Raw genomic sequence first — 21,677 nt, forward strand, 5'->3', positions numbered from 1 at the left:
AATATATTTAACATAATATGCGCTCAACCCTCACTAACAAGGGACATCACCTAACTAGCAACTGATCCTGCAGTTCCGCACCACTCACACCTCCATGAAACTTCCATCATCCCCTGCAGAGCTAGTGTACACTGGCTGCACATAGAGCTGGACCCGATAGACTTCTGAATATCCGATCCTACACTAAGGTCGAATCGGACATTCTCAGGCTATAAGATCTTGACTACACACAGCCGTGATGCATACACTAAACATCTACAGTTATGATGTCAATCCCATATACAAGAAACCCTATGCGAATAGGTATCATACAATCATGCCAATCTATCATGCGATTCCTGAAGATACCTAGCCTAGCACTAGCATGCTGTTCTAACATATCAGAATATCAAATAACTGTATGGTATTTTAGGGCTTACTTACAGGCTCCGGCTGATCGTACCCTCTGCATCCTCCATCCTTTATTTTCAAAACCATTTTAAAACTTATTTTCCGAAAATCTCCTTGATTTGAGACCGGATTCACACGAGTGTTCCTGCAATTCACTCAAACCAAGGCTCTGATACCAACTTGTAACACCCATAAAATTTACGCCAAATTTAAACATTTAATACTAACAAAAGAGTCAATAGTAATTATTTTTACAAAACATTTCCAATTATTTTATCATCAGAGTGTCCCAAAATAGATCATGAGGATGAGGAGTGGTACGGTCACACCTTTGCCTTCCCTCGCTCTCCTGAAGTACCTGAAACAATAAATTGAAAACTGTAAGCCCGAGGGCTTAGTGAGCTACCCCCAAAATACCAATACCACACTGGCAGAAACCATAGCCATAACGATCAATCAAACAGCATACATACTGGGTCATCGGCCGGACTGGTCCGCCCTACTGGGCCTACAGTCTATCTGAATCTATCCCGAGCCTTCGGCATGACTGGTCCACCGCGTGGGCCTATAGTCTCCCCGGACCACTCAGAGGGTGTGTTGGCCTTCAGCACAAAGCAGGACCGCCTCAACCCAACCAACAAGCAACTAACCATGTACGCATACTATCATATACTGGCACATACACATAGCAAACATATCTATCTCATTTACCATCAATCATAGAGTTTTACTCGTAACTAGAGCATCGACCTAACAGGTCACTAACATACCAATCCTTACGGATCATAAAAGCATAACATACTATCTATCCTGATTTCGATTTAACAGATCAGAATCATATGTAGCATACCATGACAACCGATCTAACCAATCTCTAGCATAACAACCATCCGAAACAAGATGAATTCTAACATAGCAATAACATAACACCCATCCTAAATCAGGATGAAATCTAACATGGAAATAACAAAGCAACCATCCTAAACCAGGATGTAAATCATAAAGGGTCAGCATTGGTGCCATAGACCCTATCGATATAGTGAGGATAACTCACCTCACAGATGTCGAATCGAAAACCAAACTCCAACTATCGGATCACTTGACACCGGCTCCACTACCTATAACCATATCACAATATACTCATAAGTTCTTACTCTTATGAGACACCCCATAACCTCTTAGTGATTCCTGATCAAGGTCAAAACCCTTAGTCAAGGTCAACAGTCCATGTTGACCTCAACTCGCCGAGTCCATGGAGCACATTCCAACTCGCCGAGTCATCGGAGTGACACGTTGAGTTCCTTTGAATCCTGATCAATCCTTAAGGCCACCCGTCGAGTTTCCTCCTTGCTACTCGATGGGTACACACGCATGCATATATTAGGGGAAAAGCCATCCGACTCGCCGAGTTGTTCTTCAACTCGTCGAGTTTTATGGCGATCTTCATCGGACTCGCCGAGTTGTTCATCCAACTCGCTGAGTTCAATGACCATCTTCATGTGACTCGTCGAGTCATCCTTGCGACTCGCCGAGTCCATCCAGTCCTCTTTCCATACAGACTTGTTTTGAGCCATGCAACGGCTCCAAATCACAGATCCAAGCTTCTAGGGATTACTTACAGCGTAAAGTTGCAAGATTTACGTGCATGCATGGTTATAAAGGCTCCAAATGTCTATTTTAAGTTCTTAATGGAGCTTCTAGTCCAAGAGGGACTTCAACCACAACCAATACAGCAACTTTATGACTCTAGCATCCAAGGAGGGTCCAGATCTGAAGTTACAACTTCAGATCTAGCCCATAGCTCATCATCTCAGCTTGAAAATCCATAAAAATCCTTAGAACTCAACAAAAGGGAAGAAAAGGAAGTAAGAATGGCACTTTGATACCTTCAAAAGATGCTAGCTGACGCAAAACCCGCTTCCTACTCCTTTGTTGCTTCAATTTCCTTTGCACCCTTAGCTTCCTACCTCCAAGATCCTCTTTTCCAAGCTTCAAACCCACACCAAGGCACACACACATGAATTAGGGTTTTAAGGGCTCCCAAAGACTGTAAGGAGGCCCAAAGGAGGTTGAGGCTCCTTTAAATACGGGTGCAAACCCCGGGATTTAGGGTTTCATCTGCCAACTCCTACTCGCCAAGTCCCAATAGTGGACTCGCCGAGTAGGTCACTAAACACGTGTTCTCACCCCGCTGCTACTCGGCGAGTAGGTCGACCAACTCTTCGAGTAGATCTTCATCTAGAAATTCTTAATTAATTAATACCTGAGGATTGGGGCGTTACAGTCAGTTGAACTTGTAACCTGTCAAACAAGCCTTAAGCCCTCAAAAGAGGAGTTTACAGCTAAAACCTTAGAGTTTACGGCCACAAACTCAAGGTGGCCATAAACCCCTAGTATATATATATATATATATATATATATATATATATATATATATATATATATATATATATGATATTTTGTCATTTTTCACTCATTCTTCACCTTCTTAGCTAGAGAAATCGGATTCTCTCCATGGATCTTCAAGTTTTTCTTCCAATTTTCACAAATGTAAGTAAACCTTTCCATCTATGTGTTGTTACATCACTTCTTCTTGATTCATCTTTGAATCCATCCACAAATTCCATCTTTTGTTCTAGATCTTCAAGATCCTCAAGAACACCAAGAACACTAAAGTGTTTTGGGCCGAAAACTCCCATCTTTAGCCTTCAAATTGTAAGTCCTTACCTCCTTTACATGTTTATTATTTAGGATAATGAATTAGGGACTTGAAAACACCAAGAATCCAAGAGAAAATGGAGTTTACGGCCAAGGCAATCTCCCTTGGCTGTAAACCCTAATAATGGGTGCAATGTTGCCCTAAACTCCTTCCTAAGGCATAGAACTTGGTCTAGAACACTTCCAACTTGAACTAAGGATATCAAACATCAAAATGGTACAAGTCACCATGGGTTTACAGTCGTAAACCCATAAGGGCCACAAACCCTAGGCCGTAAACTCGTGGAGAGTTTACTCTTGGGCCGTGAACTCCAATGTACACCCCTACAACCCTTAGATGCAACCCTTTAGTACTTATAAAACTTGAATAAAAGTGTTTTCCATGTTCTATGGTGTCTTTACTTGCTCAATTAGTGTTATAATCACTAATTAGATACATATATGTCTCTTTATATGTTAAATAGGATCTGTGTGTGTGTGTGTGTGTTCAAGTCTTCACTTGACACCTAGCATCTTATCCAACACTTTCATCCAATCTAGTCACTACAGGTGAGTTCATACCCCTTAGTCAACCTTTTAAATGATTTTAAGTGCTTTAATGGGGGGGATACAAGTTGAACATAATAGTTATTATATCAATCACATGTGATTAATATCTATCAAACATATGGATTTACTATGCTTTTACATGTTTTATCAAACAAACTACTTCAATCGTTTATCAAACGCTTTTACATATTAAACTATTTACCAAACTTGTTTTTATAAGTCAAACCTTATCCTTTACAACTTTTTAAAACTTATATATTGTCAAAACCATGCATAATGCATATATACTTATATAAGTAAGGTTTGAAGAACTAAGGACTAATAACTCACTTATTTCTTGCTCTTTGTTTGGTGGTGGACTTAGAATACCATGTTATTTGTTAGAGTGTTGTTTGATCCCTAGTTATATATTATGTATATATCTATAGATATAACGGCTTTTATCTCAGTTCAATAAATTCAGTCATACAAACAATTCTACTAGTAAACTATAATAGGTATAGTTTAGGAAGATACTATTCATTTCTTCTAAGTTCAATGAAGCATACAACGAGTCAGTTCATTCATGAGTCAATACTTACTATTATGAGAAACTATACAACTATACTATGATGAGAAACTAAGAGAACTTACTATTATGAGAAACTATACAACTATACTATGATGAGAAACTAAGAGAACATACTATTTTGAGAAACTATACAGCTATACTATGATGAGAAATTAAGAGAATTTACTATTATGAGAAACATTACATATACATTTACAAGTAAACAGAAGGAACATACACCAACATAACAATTAGAATATGAGATTTACTTCTATATGACACGGATTCTCTCGTTGTCATGTTGGTAACTAGAGTCTCCTGGAGGGAGAGCGGACATTGTGTGTATAGATCTATACGGGACACACTATCCCGCACCCCGACTGTTAGCTATAGTCCCCGGCCAACCAAGCGAAGGGGTGACAAATTTCACATTTATTTCGACATCTTTCATCGTCGTGTTTTACAGCCGTCAATCAATATGGTTACAAATCTCACCTTATCTTATAATTCATTGGCTTTAAGATAAGTAGTACTTAGGTAGTTTACACATACAAACTACAGTACTATATCATTTTCCCATTGCATTCACTTTGTGATATTTTCACATAAACGGTAATGTATAAACTATATTTTGTTAATGATAGCCAAACTTTGGGAAAATTACACACTTTTAAAAGAAACGAACATACAAAACAGTCGGGCCTTGGTGGAAGGCCACTTTTAGTAGAAAATATAGGATTTTCTAGGATTTACAAACATTCACATACTTTTTCTACAAACCTTTACAAACTCATACTTCAAACACTATTACAAACATTTTTAATGCAAACAATGACACTAAAATACTTATGAACTCACCAGCTTTATAGCTGATAAACTCTTTCAAAATAACTTGTATTCTCAGGTCATTAGTAGACAGGTACCGATGCCAACTTTTGAGAAGATGGAGCTCATTCAAGACTCATACTGTATTTTGATATACATTTTTGGTGTCTTATAAACTATACATAACACACTTGTATTAAATTATATTATTAATGCAATGGATGATGTTGTTTGCTTGTCTACTATTATTCTGTGTTGTGATACTGTACATGACGTCCTCCACCTCCGAACATTTCCGCCGTTCCATTTTTGGGGTGTAACAATGATTCCAGCCCAAAATGACCTTGCTATTATTAGAAATAATACCAAAATAGTTAATGACCTTGGATACTATTTCCAACAGTTTCCCACGTGGACAATTCATTAACGTTTAAGATCAAAACTTTTCATTTACAATCATCAAAGAATGATCATCCAATGGAAATTCTTTAAGACAAGTGATCAATTACTCATTTGTTCTAGAAATCTCTATGAATATGAGACATGGGTAAGGGTAAATCTAAGTGTTCAACATTCTATTTCCCGATTAACAATTTCTGATAGTACATCTGACTTCTTATGCAAACACATCAATTTAGTCAACGTTCAACCAAATACTTTATTTGTCAATACTAAATCATCGATGGGCCCATAGATATCGCTTCCCCGTTACAAGAAGGAACAAATAATATTTGACTACATAGTTTTTGCCTACTGGTCTTATCATAAATGGAGAAACCCTTAATGACATCAATTATGGATAACGTTAGAGCATAAAAATATACAACAACTTTTGTAAACAAAACCCCATATGCATCTCATTTTAAAGAATAAAATTAATATATATATTCATCATAAAATTACTTATGATTAGATCCATGAAGTCATATCTAAGTGCAGGTTGTTCTAATTTTGAAATCTCTATTTCAAGTACTTGTGAGTCTTAAGACAATCTCTATTGCAATGTCCAAAACAACTTTGGCTTATCAACCAATACTCATGGCATTCTTGAATCACTCACTCACTTCCTAGAGTGTGATTGATTGTGGGTGTTTAAATATAATTAAACTGTAACATCCTAAAGTTTAAGAATAGGTTCTTAAATTAATAAATTAAATAAGTGAAAGATGATTTATATAGTTAAATCATCAAGGAATAATCATATCATTGGTTGATATAAAGTTTAGAAAGTTAGAAGTGAAAATAGTAACATTTCTAAAATTAAAGGGCCAAAAGTGTCAAGTTGACAAAGTGAGTTGACCAAAGTGTTGACTCGATTAATGGAAGGGACTATCAAATTTATATAATTGATAGAAGAGGACCTGTTATGACAACCTTTTAGGAAAATGTGAAAAATAAATGGAGTAATGGTAAATTTGAAAAAAGATGTAAACTTGAGGTACCAAATATGAAAATGTTGGGGGAAATAAGATGCATCCATTTCCCCTCATTCATAAAACACCTAGAGGAGAAGATAATGATATCTCTCATGATGATTTTTTTCCAATTTTGCACCTAAGGTTTGATCCAAGACAAGATTTGAGAATTCAAGTAAAGGGAAGAGAAATCAAAAGTTTTCTAGGTATAATCTTGTATCTTTTACCTTTAAATTTCAAATTCAAGGTTTGGAGAAAATCCCACTGTCGAAATTTACTTTTTCTAATGGTTAGCATTTTATTTTAAACACCTAATGACCTTGAACACTATTGTAGGTCTTAATCACTCAACATTCTATTCAAGTCTCCATCAGTCTTCACACCGCTACCTGTGATACATTTATATTGTATAATACCCTATTTTTACTACTTCCGTAGATGGCAATATTAATCGATTATTATAAAATACTAAGTATAAATATATTACTTTTGAGCCAAAATGATAATTATAAACATGTATAAAACATTAATATGGTTTCCATCGATATATAGAACGTTTAAAACCGACATCGTATGAAGAAGTTATGCTTCTTCAAAGTTTTGCGATTAAACCGGCACGACACTGCGTATTGTAAAAGTAGAATTTTTTTATAGGTTGGTTATTAACATAATCAATCTAAATGAAAGTCATAGAGATCGTAAAACTGAGAGCATACATATAAAGAACGTCCAAATCTGACTTCGTATGAGGAAGTTATGATTTTTAGAAGTTTCAGCACAACAGTGTGCGACACAGAATCTGAAATTAAGATTGGTCGATTGTTATGAAAATCTATCTAAATAAGAGTTGAAGATCTCATAAATATGATAATGTCGACATAAAGACAGCCGAGAATTGAGTTTGTATGAAAGAGTTATGAATTTTACGTAGTCGTCAACAATATAATCTACATAGACTGTTAAATTTACGAGTGGACGAAAATAAGCCAACAGAGTTTAAACAAAACTTATATTACTCGTCGATAGCTACTTATGGGTATAAAGGATGTAAAAACGGAGCTCGTATGAGAGAGATATGATTTTTAGAAGATTTGGGATTTTACCCGACACGGAAGGCCCAAAGAGCGACACGTGGTAGGTCGGGCTCCACCCAAGCCACCTACCAAAAGGCGTGACCCGTGTGGTAGGTGGCGTGGCACATAATGCCCGATTTTTTCTCTATAAATACCAAAATTTTCCTTCATTTTCCCTTCACAACAAATCGCTTCTCTCTATTCTTTCTCTGGTCCAATTTTTGGAATATTTCGGGAGTTTAAGTTTTCACTTTAGTGAAAACTCAGGAGCATCAGAGGGCTCGGGAATTAGAAGCTCTTAGTTTTCACTTAAATTCTCTGTAAGTTAGGCTACACTTACTATGCTTTAAGTGTAACTTGTATTTATATTCATAGTCGTTGTTATGAATGTGTATATATAAGTTTTATCAATAATTCCAGTTATAATATTGATTAATCTACTTATGGGAGAGGTGTCTAGAATGGTTACGCTGTCTTGGTTGTTGGATTTTAGAAATGCTATACGTTGAAATGGTCCTGCCTCACAATTGTCCTACCTGGCCGATCCTTATTTGATAGAACTCTAAGTATTCTTTAGGATTAGTAAAGGATCTAGGTTTTCATTACCAGAAGATTCCCATAGGAATTAACAAACTATAGTATTATAGGTAAATCCTCGTTGGCGTATTACTCGCCAGTGAATTGTCTGGTTAACTGTTAAACCTATAAGAAGTTGTTCATATGAGTTCTCCTCACTATATTGTATATTCTAGTGTCTATCATTTCTATATTAGGATATAGTTACCTTATAGTATGAAGTCAAGCCACTAGACTAGCTTAGTTAGTTGCCTATCATATTGAACTTTTTTCTTGTTAGATAATTATTGGTATATATATATATATATATATATATATATATATATATATATATATATATATATATATATATATATATATTGATAAGCATTTAGCTTCAAATGCTGAATTTTAAGAGGTACAAGGTGATCAACAATATGTACAACCATTTTAAGCATTAAAAAGTATCTAATCTTATCGGTTCAAAGTCAAAAAGTCAATACGTAATTCAAAAGTCAAATTTAATTTGAAATTCAAATTCATTCGCAAAGTTTCTAGGCTATTGACCAGTCTGCGTGCTTAAATTTCTACAAAACTGTCTCATTTCTGGTTTATCATCCCTGTACACTTTATAAAGCATTTCCTCTCTCTCTCATCCTCTCTCAACCATCGTTTCCCCTAGTTTGCTTTCTCCATCGATAAATCTTGATACATCACAACCCTTATAGACCCATTTTCTCTATCTTCTACCACCGCACACCATCGTCTCCTGCCACCTCACACCTAATACCACTATCGCCATCAGCTCTGTATCACAACACCACCATCGCACCACTATTACGCCATCATCACTAGCCACTCAACCATCAACGTTCTTTTCCTTCTTACCCCTTAATCGGAGAGCATCGCAAGCCATTACCCATACCCCACTCTATCTTCGATCACCTGGATACCCTTATCGACCATCGGTGTAATGAGAAACCCTAGCCACCATAATATTCAAACTCATTAATCAGAAAACATCGCGAATTCATTAACCTCTCTTGTTGTAATCTTCATGAATAACCCTAGCTTTAAGCTCCAGAGCTCCCCTTATTCCCTGACTACGAATGTTTTGAGCCTAAGATAGCGCTCCTCCATCTCACTCTGTAAAGAAAAGCCCTAAGTGCCACCACCACATCTAATTCATATTCTCATGAAACCCATCTCAAGACAGATGAGAATGTCATCCCACTATCCGTCATCTGTCAAATCTTTCTTCTCCTTCATAGAAAAACCTTTTATCTCTTAGTTACAAATCCCTAAAATAAAAAAATCTCTGGATTACAAATCCCTAGCCTTTTTGTTTTTTTTTCTTTTTTCTGTGAATTTTGCAGGTTGTAGTGTATACGTGAACTTATTCTCAAGATTAAGAAATATTTTGTAGGTATCTTGGATTTGCTCAAAACATATTAGATTTGATGTGTTTTTTTGTTTATCCTCTGATTTTCTCAAAAGAATATTTCTTTTTGTTTTTTTGTTATCTCAGATTTGTTCATAATAGAAACGAATGGTCAAACTCTTAAATTGTGTTCCATCTTCATTGAGGTATATAAATGTATGCGTATGGTGAAATCAGATATGGAAATCAAGATTGTCGTCTATGTTATCTCATCCAGGTAGCATAACGGACTCCCCTTCTATATCTTTTTGGATTTGTTTTGGTTCTTTTTTTGTACACACCAAATTTTGGAAATTATTCGCTCACTAAGATCCATCCAGATGTATATTTTGACCTAGATTTATATGGTCTCACATTATCTAGGTTAAAAACCTCGCAAATTTACTTTGATTTCATTTAGAATATGGAGAGACTTTAAAAGATCTAACCTCAGGTATCAACCTATATAGTTCATATGCATGATTTATTATTGTATTTGGTTTAAATTTAAAAAAAATACCCTTAGAATTAATAAGAGTTGGAACTGAACTCTCATACAAGGTTCAAATTCTGTTGATTGTGGTTCATGTTCATGGAATTGGTTAACTACTGGTGGTGTCTTTAATCTATCTCCATCTATTTCATATTATACGGTATTTTAGTCAGAATTATTCATTGGATCAATTTTCCTTAAATCAAAAGTTAGCCCCATACACACCTTTTCATTAAAATCAATATTGATTTCTATCTATGTAGGATCTGGATGCACTAGAGATTCTCGTAATGCTTGGAAAGATTCAATTTTTATTGGAATTTATGAACTCCCTATACGAGTGGCAAATCCTTCTAATCTTTTCTAATTTTGGTGAGTTTAGTTTAATACATTTTATACTTTTTACTTTTGATTTCATTGATCCAAAAGCAATTCATTTACATTAATTTCATTGAATTAGATAGATGAAAACTTAGGGTTGTCTTATTTGCAAAATGTTCTCGGAAAGAATTGGAATTTGGTGGATGGTATGGCTTATGGATTTCTTAGAAATATAGATTTCATTATCACGTGTGTTTGGTTGCAAAATGTAGGGAATGCAATTCTGTCATCTTCCATCAATTTCCATAATGTTTAATGGATTTCATCATTCCTAGGCATGGGTGGAACGAATTGGAATCCATTCTTCTTTTTTTGTGTAAAAGACCAAAATACCCCCATTATTTATTATGAAATAAATAAGAGTAATGAATAAAATATGTAATTATAAATAATAATTTAAAAACAGTTCGGTTTTTTATCATTGAATTCCATCCATTTCAAGCAAACATGTGACAAAACCCAACTCCTTCCTTTTTTATTCATTTGGCAGACTCAATTCCATATAAAACATTACGTGAATAAAAAAAACCCCATTGGAGAATTATATTCTATTCAGCGAATGGTTGTAAGAAAATGCAGTTGAATTTTCATTTGCTATGAAAATTGAATCATTTTTAAAACTTTCATTTGTTATTAAAATTTCTTTTCAAATCTCAATTGGTATGGTTATTTTGGTCTTTTTAATAAAAATGAAAAAAAATGAAATTGTATTTCACCCACCCACCCCTAGGAGTGATGAAATTCTTTCAACATCGATTAGAAGCAACCTCCCAGAAAAGAAACCAATACCATTAGTCTAGCAATATGAAATGGAATTCGAGATTCTAATTTCATTGTCTTCTGTTAGAATCCACAAATCAAACATGCCCTAAGGTGGCGTATGGTTTGCAGAATGCTATTGGGAAGAATTGAATTCATCAATGGAATTGTAATTGGTTAGGTGTTCGATCGGGGAAGGAAATTATGACAACCCGAAATTTTCATTCGGTCAAACCCTAAAGGTCAATCACTTCATATTATAAGTCAAGTTCACTTTTATTTGTTTTTAGGAAATCTAAGTTCGTTTGATTATTTTAATAATTAATCTTTAAACGAACGGGTGAACGGATGGGCCGTCTCGGGTCTTGAAATTTCAAAACCGCGAATACCACGTAGCTTAAAAGTTCACGGCCAAACTTTTATATTTGGGCTGTAAACTACCCCAAAAACCGTAAACTCGTGCCTTAAGCATGAGTTTACTCCCCAAAGTAGATCACTTCTCATTTTCAACCTAAAGAGTAAACTCCAAAACACTCTCAACTATCATCCCGGTTATCGCCCGATTTCCCGAAAATGTAAGTACTTCTTGGCTTGATTTTTTGTTATATCACAACTACTAGTGATTATACATCTTTTAATCCATCAAATTTCATGTTTTGATTAGATTTCCAAAACACCAAGAACACACACTAGTGTTTTTGGACTTTTAGTTCATTTCAAGCTTCCACAAAGTAAGTACTTCTATCCTAGAGTCCTTTAGAGCTTGCTATACATCTTAATATCAAGGAAATATCCCAAGAACACCAAGAACAAGGTGTTCACGGTTTTGGGAGGCTCCCAAAACCGTAAACGCCAAGTAAGGTGCAAAAGGGTGCCTACGGGTGCCTAGATGCTTCACAATGCCTTAGGGACTTGTCTAGATCCTTCCTTGATGATTTTATAACACAAAAATCACAAAAATATCACATTTATATTTATTTACGGTTTGGGGATCTCCTAAAATCGTAAACACCCCAAAAGGTGTATAAATGTCCCATATTTATTCCTTATGCCTAGAATCTAACCTAGGCTATTACCTTGAAGTGTTTAGAACCTGAAAACATCATAAAGCCATGTTCCATTGGATTTTACGGTAGTAAACTCATGGAGAATTGGTACATGGACCGTAAACTCCATTTAGGAGTGTATTGATGCCACACAACACTTCCTAAGGCTTAAACATGAAGTATGAATGCTTGGATTGGCTTAGAAAGCTTCAAAAAACAAATGGTCACAAAGGGGGTGAGCTTACGACCGTAAACCCAAGGGTTTATGACCGTAAACCCAAGGGTTTACGACCGTAAACCCTTTTGGTTATAACCACAAAACCATAAACTCCCTAATGGAGTTTTCCTTGAACCCCAAACACACTAGCCTTTCCCTACAACACTTAGATGCAATCCTTGAGACTTATAACACTTGTATAAGGTGTTTAGCATGTCCAAGGGTGTCTTGACTTTTTTATTAGTTGTTTAAAGGCTAACAGGATATATATATTTGATATTATATGTTAACTAGGATCATAGAGTGTGTTCAAGACTTCACTTGACACCTAGCAATCCTACATCTTCAGTTCATCCGTACCACTCACTACAGGTGAGTTCATACCCCCTTAATCAATGGTTTAAATGTTATTAAATGCTTTATGGGGGGATACAAGTTGAATACTTATAGTTATTACATCAATCACATATGATTAATAACTACAAAACCAGTGATTTTCTTACTGTTCAAACTGTTTATCAAACTGTTTTGCTTCAAATTGTTTTACAAATTCTTATACTTATCAAATACATTTACTTAAGCTCTGTTATACTTATTATCAAATGCATGCCTATGTATATATATAGTTATATAAGCAATGTTTAAAAGGCTTAGGAAGGCCACCTCGCTTTATTTCCTTTTCCCCGTCGGGATGTGGTCTGGTAAGGTATCGGGTATCCGTTCGAAGGTCGTTTAAATATTAGTTATATATCATGTGTACATATATAGTCATAAAGGTTCTTCCAGTCTAATCAATACCTTGGGTAGCAAGGGTATACTTCCATGTTTATATGTACCAGTTACATCACTAGTAAGTTACCATAGGGGTAGCACAGGAAGATACTAATACTATTACTAGAACAATGAAACATACAATGAGTCAGTTCATTCATGAGTCAGTACATTACTATACATGCTAGATAGAGATAGAACATACATTACAACTAGCACACGCAGAACATTTCAGTACATACAGGCTAGACAGAGAAAGAGTACACTTTCAGTTAGCACATTCATTACATATAAATTCATGCAGTTATGTGAACCATTGAGCGTGTCCTGGCACTTCCTGCCATGACCGCTTTTGTATCCCGAATCTCTTTAATTCGGGAGCGTATGAGTTTGCGTATAGATCTATACTGGATTGACTATCCTACGCCTTGCTGCTCGCTACAGTGGGACTTGCAAATCTACGGGTGCCAAATGTCATTTCTTACGGCGTCTTACATCGTCGTTTTACTAGAGTCGGTAGCAGGATACAGGTCGATCACATGTTACTTTGAACACCTTTTGTTTTAAGGTAGTTAGTACAATGGTAGTCACTTATTACAAATACTACGGTACTATAATATTTTTCCCATTACATTCACTTCGTGAATATTCACACGATGCACGGTAATGTAAAAACTATATTTTTGGTTAATGATAGTCAGAATTGGGAAAACACACACTCTAACAAGATACACACGCACAGACACTAGATGCCTTGGTAGAATGCTATAGTTAGTAGGAAACATAGGGTTTTCTAGGAGAGTTCAAACATTTTACAAAACATTATACAAAACATCTTACAGAACATCTTACAAATGCTTTCATACAAACACAGACATTAATATACTTATGATCTCACCAGCTTTAAGCTGATACTCACTTTCAAAATAACTTGTATTCTCAGGTCACCAATAGACAGGTACAAGTGCCAGGCTTTTGAGAAGATGGTGTTCGTTCAATACTCATCTTTTATTTTGATATGTATATTTTGGTTTCTGTATAACTTGACAGAACACACATGTATGAAATTATATTATTAATGCAATGGATGATGTTGTTGCTTGATTACTACTATTCATTGTTATGATATTGTACATGATGTCCTCCGCCCCAGAATGTTTCCGCCAGTCATGGTTTTGGGGTGTGACAGAAATGAAATGAAATTCAGTAGTAAAAATAATTTCATTCTATAAAACTTTATGTATAATTATATTTTGTTATATTGATAATAAACATGTACAACATTTTTTTTATTTCAATGTAGCTACAATATATGATGAAGGTAGTTTAGTCCTTTAGCAGGTGTTTTAATTTGTTGGAAACATGGATTTATCACGGATAGGAGCTCATTTAAAGGAAGACAAATTAGATCTCTTATTATTAGATGATAGAACATACTTTTGTTTTTCTATTGAGTAGCTTATATAATTTGATATGACAGTTAGATTTTTTCAATTTAGTTACTCCATTTATCAAATACACAACATGTGATATTATCATATAACATTAAGTTGAAGTTAAAGTTTTTTACTTTTTTTATTGAATTTCTAATTGGAATTCGAATATGGAGGCCTCACTTTAAAACTATGTTGGTAATTATTTATTTGACAATAGACATGGATGCAATATCTATCTTATAAAGATTAGGAATAAATATTTTTCATGTATTTATAATATTTTATGTTAGGAGGAGGATTACATAACATATATCTTCTTTTATTGTTTATAGTTTATTATAAATATATAACCCTATTCTGACAAATTTTATATAATATTTTTATAATATAGTTATAACATAAAATATAATATGTAAAATATAACTATTGTATATAAAGTCATCTTTTACATGTTATATGATGTTAAATTAAAAATAGATTGTTACTATAAATAAGAAATCACATCTTAAAAAACACTTTATATTGTTTTGTCTTTTATTAAATACGAATCAAAAGTAGAATGCTAAAATACATAAGACATATAATTACAATGTTATTTTGTGTTTTAAAAGTTAACAGTGATTTTCAAATAAAAGAATTAACTTATCCTAGAAAGAAGTTGCCAACTATAGTTTGTTGATAACTTTTGAATTTTAATTACCTATTTCTCCTTTTTTTTTATAGAATTGGAATTCGAGATTCAAGTCTATTATTTGTCTGATTGCCAAATGGATGACTTTCAATTTTGTCAGGATCTTCTATTCCTATCGATGATGGAAGGAGTTCAAATTCACCATTTATTTCTCTATTAAAAGACCAAAATACCCTCATTTTCATCAGAGTGAAGCGCCATACTAATATAGCAAATGGTTCCAAAAACTATATGTACAAACGAGGTTCTAGAGGTGGATTTACTTGGTGAATAATATTCAGTTCATAGCAGTGTACTTTGTTGTAAATTACAAAAATGGCAATTTACTTGGTAAAAATGTTAAAATAATGCTCATTATTTTTTTTAATATATTTCTTCTGGTTTCTGATTTTTGAATGTATTGATCTTAGCTCCATTTTCTATAGGAAGGCAAACAAAAATCCAGTGATCGACAACTTTGACAACTTTTACTTGAGGACATATAGATCTATAAATTGGTGTCTACGTATCATGTCCCATGTATTTTATAAAAACTATTATTTTTTTCTTTTATTATAATTTGGTTGTGATTTAAAGTAAACAATTATAGCATTGTACTGTGATGGATGAGTTTAAATTGAATGGATTTAGTTGTATACTTAATTATTGTTAGTGAACATTAACATATATCTAGGTGGGTTGATTATGAGAGTTTTAAGATTTCCTTGAATCGAGTTTTGAACACCCGCTGTCTATTTGATGTAGTAAACTATTCGCACAAAAGAACTAATCTCCTCTAAAAACTAATTTCTGAAAAAATTGTTCGCACCCGTCGCTGGGCGCGGGTAAACGGCTAGTGTGTGTGTGTGTGTGTGTGTGTATATATATATATATATATATATATATGAGTTGAGGGCAGACCAACTTTCTACTAAAGGCCAATAAACTCGGGCGGACCAGAGTTACATTGAAGGCCAATGTACGGACCTGCTTTACGCTGAAGGAACAAATGGGCGGAACAACTTATACTGAAGGCCATTATATGTATGCATTGAATATGTATTCTGGTATATGGTATCTTAGGGAAATTTACTAAGCCTCAGCTTATAGTTGTTGATTAACTATTTTTCAGGTTCTTCAGATCAAGGAAAGGCTCACGCATAATTGTACCTACATCGAAGGCAGTAATAAATTTTTTTAAGACTTCCTCTAAAAATCTCTTTTATAATTAATATGTAATATAACATGTTTAAGACTTATATTATGAATAAAATAAAAATGAAACTTTTGCCTTGAAAATTGGGATGTTACAAGTTGGTATCAGAGCCCTGGTTTGAGAGAATTAGAAGGACACTCGTGTGATTCCAGACTCAAATTAAGGATCAAAATATCAAACAAACCTTTTTAGAAAATAAATTATACAAAAAGTAAAGAATGTGATGTGTACAGTCAGATGGAGCTTAGAACGAAAAGTGATTCACAAAATATCCATATTGTTATATCTGATGGTATATGATCTGTCAGAAATGCATACTAGTATATAGGATAGGAATTTTTTCAGGAATTATAAGACTAAGAAGTGCCTAACACTTAATATGCCTTATAGGATAGAGAATTACTTTCTAAATTGTTGGTTAGAACCTATATTGATGCTCATTAGTTATTTGATAAATATGTTAGGTTGCATGCTCCCAGAGTTAAATAGGTTTAGATTACCAGATTCGACGCTATTCCACAGCTGTTGTCTGAATCCAACCATCGTATTGTTGAAACTTATAGTCGATAGACTATCTAATTTTAGTGGCATGCAATCATATTTCATTCGATAATTAATTAGAGTTAGTAGATGTTCTCAACCAATGGTAGGATGAAGTGGAAAGAATCCTAGGGGAAGAATCTAGGAAAATAATAATTATATCCTTATAACACTGTGTGAAAAGACCTAATAATAGGAGAGTGTAGTGACTTAGAAACATTAGGGGCAATACTTGGATCTGGTATGGATCGGTCAGGAAGGTAGTTTGGGCCTATACTACCAGGAGCACAAGGTCTATATGGGAATCAAGAAATGTCGCAGAGTTACTAAGAAACTGGAAAGGATTGGATTTTATTCAAATATAAAACAATAAATTCGTATTGATCTAGTCCCATTTATATCTCCAACATGGTGATGATTATTAGAGCAGACGGTTCTGGTTATAGATCGGAAGGTTCAGGACCAAGTGAGACTAACATACGTGACTTGTAGAGGCGACAATATCCGCAACCTTGAGAGAAATGATTCCAGAGATTTCTTTTATCTATCAAAACCGAAAAAATCACCCTGTTTGATGAGAGGTATGTTGTTGTTGCTAGTACCACTGCTGCTACAACTATTGCTACTGTCGCTGCTGTAACTGCACTTGGAGAAAAGAAAATTCCTTACCGAGAGTTCAAGAACACTGAACCCCTAGAGGTTGATGGTGTTAGAGATCAAATTGTTTCCATTCGATGGATCTTAGATGTATAAGGATGCCTCTACACTTGTTCTTGTCTCGTTAGGCTGAATTGTAGGTATGCCCAAATTCTCCTTCATCATGGAGCGAAATACTGGTGGAGTTTGTTGAAAAGCACAGTAACTTGGGTGCAGTTTGTTGAAAAGTTCAGAGAAGAGTATGTCCCACTAGTAGAAAGGGAGTGAATAGATTAGGAGTTCTTGTTGCTTTAGAAGACAACTGAATCAGTGAAAAAGATCACCAAAATGTTCACTGAGAGAGCCTTGTACTGTCTCGAGTATGCATCCTCAGAACAAGTAAAAATTTTATGGTATTTGATTATACTCAAGACTGGCATCAGGGAGTTTGTATCAAAAAATTGATACAAGACCCTTAGCTAAGATGAAAGAGAAATTCAGGAGGAGAAAAATCGAGTTAGAGAGCCAAACAAAAGAGAAATGGCAGATTACGACACCGTCTCAGCCGGCATCCAAGAAATTCAAATCCAATGGTTCCGGGTTTGGAAATCAGAAGAGGCGCAATACAAGTGCGGAAAGTTTCATAATGGTCCTTTTCGATAGTACCTGGGTGCCACAAATATGGCAAGGAAAGGCATTATGCTAGGGATTACAAATAGAACATGTGTGTCTGCTTCAATTACAACTAGTTGGGTCACTACAAGTCTGGATATCCTCTTTTGAAGACAACTGGTGCAATGTAGGCTCCAACACTTGCAACATTGAGGTTTACCAATGGGTGCCAGGGAAGAGCAACATCTCCAAGGGGCATTCCATTCAGCTCACAACAGAATAATCAAAGAGTCACCAGATGCCGTAGCTGGTACTCTACCATGTCAAATCCATACCTGTCATAGTACTATTTGATTTTGGAGAAAGTCATTCATTCATATTACTTGCGTTGAGCAAGAACCGTAATAACACCATAAGAGATTTACAACATCCTCTAAGAGTGGAAATATCTAACAATCGAATAGTTAAAGCATCAAAGGTTTACCGTAGTTGCAATTTAAGAATCGGCGATATTAGTTTCCTAATAAATCTCATTCCTATTCATATGCGAGAGATGAACGCAATAGTAGGTATGGATTGGATAAACCAGTTTGAGGCCCTAATTGACAGTAGACAGAAGATAGTAAGGTCTTGGACTCTAAGTGGGGGAGAACTTACTATATGGGGCAAAGATTCTAAAAGTAGTGTAGTATTTTGTTCTGCCACAAGGTCCAGAAAGTATCCACAACATGGTTGTGAAGGATTCTTGACCTATGTAGTCGACACTAAAAAAAAGGACGCTATTCCAGAAGTACTAGTAGTTTGTGAATTCCCTGATGTGTTTCTTAAGGACCTATGTGGTGTAACTCTAGGGTGACAAGTAGAATTTAGAGTCAAATTAGTTCCTAGTACAACACCTGCAGCCAAGGCACCATATATTACCTTGCACCCCTAGAAATGCAGGAGTTATCTAATCAGCTTCAAGAGTTGATGGACAAAGGGTTTATTCGACCAAGTAGTTCGACTTGGGGAGCGCCAATTTTGTTTGTAAAAATGAAATACAGGTCACACATAATACGTATATACTATTGGTAACTTAACAAACTCATAGTGAAGAATTGTTAACCACTGCCAAAACTCGACAACTTTTTGATAAACTCCAAGGAGCACCGTGGTTTTCCAAGATTGATATACGATTACGATACCACCAGATGCTAGTAGGAGAGGAAGATATACCAAATATGACATTTAGAACTATGTACAACCATTATGAATTTCTGGTGATGTCTTTCGGCCTCAATAATTCACCCATCGCATTCATGGATTTAATGAACCAGATATGTAGGCCATGTTGGATTAGGTGTCTAAGCCCATAACTATAATTAGTATGTATTTGACCCGATAATAGCATTGTCCATTTGGGTTGTAACACTCTGGAACAATTTGATAGGATGGATACTTGAAGGAGAGTTCATTGTGGTATATTAATATATTATAAGTATCATATATTAATTGAGGAATTAAATTATTTAATTAGTATTGATCAAGAATTAATTTGGTATTAATTCAGTGATCAAAAGAAACAAATTAAAGATACACAGACTGATTAGGTAAAGCGGTAATACTTCTAGTTGGCCTCATGACTCATGTTGATTATAATTGGAGTAAACCTATGTGAAAGTCCAAGAAGGTTTAGCCCAAAAGACTAAGAAATATGAAGAGTCATTTGGGTTTGCATGCTTGTAATCCTAATCTATAAAAGAAGTCCCTAACCCCTAAAATCGGCACTCATGCACATTATAGTGGTGGCTAGCTGATTTTGATCTCCCAACCTCTCTCTTTCAAGTCCATTCTCTTGTTCTTGGTTTGTTATAAGACAGTTGAGGCATCACATTTGAGGTCCTAGAATCCTAAAGGTCAAAGACAAGCAAGCTACTACACAAGGTAATCTTCTAACTGTTTTTATGATTCAACTATCGCCTTGCATGCTAGTTTAGGCTATATGCTTTGGAAAAACAATGTTGCATATATAATTAGAGAAAACTTAGATCCAAAGCATTAGGGTTGTATGTGCACCATAGGAATGTTAAAGTACATAAAACCCATCAGTGATACTAGAGCCTAGGGTGTTTTCTATTATATTGATGCAAATGTGTGATTTTTAAAGTTGGAAAAATGACTTTTCTGGCCATTGTCTAAAGTACTCGACAAGTCCATATATGGACTCAACGAGTTGGATGAGTTTTTCCATGAACGCGACGAGTCCAAAGCCTGGCTCGACGAGTTGGCTCATCTGATGGCATATTATTCGAGTTTTTGGCCTGTTTTGGATTAGGATCATTACCAAAAACTGTTTTGGTTGATAAATTTTGATTGTAAAAATATGGTAATGGCTATCCTCATCCAAAACATGAAGTTTGTCAAATTTTAAGATAATTAATCGAATTTTTGAAAAACTAGTTATTTGTAAACTTTTAAGTTATCATGTGGTATGAACCAAATTAGGTCAAATTGGTAAATGATTAATTATATGATAATTGGATTAGTTAATTTGATCTTTATGTGGTTCTTGAAAAGTTCCATAACTTGTCCTCAAGTTATGGAATATGAAAAGTCATTATTAATGAAACTATTAACTCATGTAAGTTATAGAATTCAAGAGTCTTGAAAGGTTTCATAACTTGTCCTCAAATTTGGAATTTGAAAGGTCTCATTCATGGAACTTAATCCATAAGTTATGGAAATCAAATGTCTTGACAAATTACAAAACTTTCCCTCAGGTTTTCGAACTTGAAGAGTCTCATTTATGAAACTTTAATTCCAAACCCTAGAATTTCAAAAGTTTAAAATTCAACCCTTATACTATTATAATATTAAAAGTTTAATACTTATATATATATATATATATATATATATATATATATATATATATATATATATATATATATATATAGGACAAGTTAGTCTTACCGTTAGTATGCCTCATTCACGAAGCCAGTCTATAAGGGGGTATAATGTTACTGCCTGTAAAATGGTGGTTTAATGGGTGTCCACTCTCACCCATCACTTCCTTGACTAGTGGAGGGTCGTTAGCCGAACGGGTAGGATAGGAAACTAATTCTCATCAATAAGTATATTGATAATTATTAAAGTAACTAAGCTTTTATAAATTCCCAATCTTAGTTACTTGAGGAAAATGTGAAAATGATGTTATTCCATGAAATTGCACTTTGCACCTTGTCAAGTCGTTGGTGGAGCGTGTGTGCTTAGCCGACACACTAATTTAGGACTGACAATGTGTGGAAAAGGGTAGCTTAATGTTAATCATGGATCAATGGAGCGTGTGTGTTTGATTGAGACATTGATTGGATGATTTGTAACATTAAGTGTACCAAGCTAATTTGCATGGTTATTCACTGTAACACC

This window comes from Lactuca sativa, chromosome 9 (assembly GCF_002870075.4).
Source record: "Lactuca sativa cultivar Salinas chromosome 9, Lsat_Salinas_v11, whole genome shotgun sequence".
In the NCBI taxonomy this organism is placed as follows: domain Eukaryota; kingdom Viridiplantae; phylum Streptophyta; class Magnoliopsida; order Asterales; family Asteraceae; genus Lactuca; species Lactuca sativa.